This window comes from Aegilops tauschii, chromosome 5 (assembly GCF_002575655.3).
Source record: "Aegilops tauschii subsp. strangulata cultivar AL8/78 chromosome 5, Aet v6.0, whole genome shotgun sequence".
Taxonomy (NCBI): domain Eukaryota; kingdom Viridiplantae; phylum Streptophyta; class Magnoliopsida; order Poales; family Poaceae; genus Aegilops; species Aegilops tauschii.
Genome location: NC_053039.3, coordinates 176,964,202 through 176,966,846, shown reverse-complemented (window position 1 = coordinate 176,966,846; position 2,645 = coordinate 176,964,202).

Genomic DNA, 2,645 nt, shown 5'->3' with positions numbered 1-2,645 from the left:
TTGCTAATCCTCGCTTGATCCAAATCATAATTCAATTCAAATTCAAATTAAAGTCCAAAAATAAAAATCTAGTCAAACGACAAAAGTTTCTAACGTACAAACAAAAATGTTCAAAGTGTGGCAAATAATCCTTGGATATTAGTCATGTTGGAACCAACCTCTTTTGGATTCCCAAAGTGTCCCTGGAAATTTATTTGATGATCCAGGAGCATTTAAATTTGGCCTTTTTAAATTTCTAAAAATGCTTGAACAATTCCATTGGCCCTGAAACTTTTTAGGCAACACCACCATGTTGTGCCTGAACTATTTGCTAAGTTTCACATTCAACAAAAATCATTTGATGCCTTGTTTCCATGATAAATAGTAGCTATCCTTTTAATAGAAAAGTAATTAAAAAGAAAAGAAAAGAGGAAGAACCCCGTGGGCCAACTGGCCCAGTTGGCCGCCGAACCAGCCCACCCTGGCTGGCCCACCTCTCCCTGCTTAACCCCCCACCACCCAAAACCCTAGCCCTTCCCCCGATCCACTTTCCCCCCCACGATCCCCTCGTTCCCCTCCTCCTGTTCTGGATCGGGATCGGGCAAACCGCCGTGACCCCATCGCCCCCCGACACCGCCGCTCCGCAGAGGCCGCCACCAGCCGACACCGCCCCTTCGGCCTCCTCCTCGTTAGCTCCACCCCTACGGCTCCTCTTCCTCCACTCGACGAGCTCCCTCAACTCGCACCTCTACTTCACCCTCGTGCCTGCCAGCTCGTCGAGTCGCCGGACCTCGCCAGCAGGGTCTCTTCGGCTCCCCTGAGCCCCCTACGCACCTCGATGAAAGCCACCACGCGAGATGCATCCTTCCCCTCCCCCAGCGCGCGCGTCCGGCCCTGCAACCACTCGCGCCTGCTTTCGCCCAGGCCCCGCCTGCTACTCACCGCCATGCACGCCTCTCTTAGCTACTGCTCGCTCGCCGGCCATGCCCCTTGCACAGCCCCGCGCTCGCTCGCCTCTGCGTCCTGCAGGACTGCGGCACCGGGCGCCGCCCGCAACTGCCTCTAGGCGTTGTCGTCCTCGACGCGCTCGGCCACCCCCGCGCCTCCCTTCACCGCCCTGGACGCGGCTCGACGCCCATATTCAGACGTGGCCAACCGCGTGCGGTTTGGCCATTGGAGGGCGAGTCCCGAACACCGCTGCCGTCTTCTGTGCTCGCCGGCGGGCACGCGCGCATGCAAGTTTAGCCAGTGGGTTGACCCACTGACGCGTGGGCCCGACCGATTTAACTAACCCCTAATCGCTAGTTAAATAAATTAATTTCAGTTAACTAATCTCTGTTAAGTTAATGACTCCATGACAGAAGGGCCCCATTGTAAATGAAAGAAAAATGGTTAATCTAATAAAGCGAGAGACAATGACAAGTGGGACCCCAACACTATTCCCCTTTTGACCAGTCAACTTTTGACCGGGTCAACTCAGTCAATGACCCCACCTGTCAGCCGGATAAGCAACATTCTGGGTACATTTCCTGTGTACTCATAGCTTTTAATCCTTTATTTTCGAATTAAACAAATTCCAAAAAATTAGAAAATCATTTAAATCTTCGAAAAATCATAGAAAATTATGCGTAACTCCGATGAAAAAGTTTTATACATGAAAGTTGCTTAGAACGACGAAGCGAATCCGGGTACGCTCTCCGTTCGTCCGCCGCACGTCCCTATCATCGAGAACATGCAACCATCCCCCTCCGTTTCATCTGTCCGAAAATGCCAAACTCCGGGAAAACATTCCTGGTTGTTTTTCCCCTTCACCTTTATCGTGTAACCGTATGTTAGGCGACTCCCGACACAGCATATTGCCACGTTATGCTTTGTGATGCTATGTTTGTGTTATATTTACTGTTTCTTCTCCATCTTCTCTCCGGTAGACCCCGAGACCGATGCCCCTGTGATCGACTACGTCGACGACGACCCCTCCTTGCCAGAGCAACCAGGCAAGCTCCCCCTTTGATCATCCCGATATCGCCCATTCCATTCTCTCATGCTTGCATTAGATTTTGCTACTGTTATTGTTTGCTCCTATTCTGATGCATAACATGTTTATTGTAACCTGCTGTTGTTACCTACCTGCTCATCCTAAACTGTTTAGTATAGGCTGGGTAGAGACCCATCAGAGACCCCCCACTTTGTCCCGACCGCCCCGCTGGATTATCAGAAGACCCGATCAACGGGATCGAAGACAAGGCCCCGGCACAGCAAATCACTTTCCCCTTGGTGTTAGACACACGGTTACTATGGTTACTATGACTCTACACTGAACCATGTTACTAAAGACGGGTCGGCCCTGAGGGGTACCCGCATGAGCATAATTGCAAGTGATGGGGAGTCGGGTTGACCTGGAGGGTGCCTGCGAGATAATTACGAGGCGTGGCCGGGCATTCCTAGCCCTTGCCGCAAGTCCTCGAGACGGGGCGACGGGGTCACATCTTTCGTGAGTCTCTGCTTGTTACCACGTGTTCCTAATCCACTACGATATGGATATTTGATCCGAGGGGCCTCTGGCCTGATAGCACTAACCATCACGTGGGCATAGTATGGGCGTTCTGCGTCGTATACATCAGCCGAAGCTTAATAGACGTCAGCGACTCAGCGGCGCGCGCCGGGTT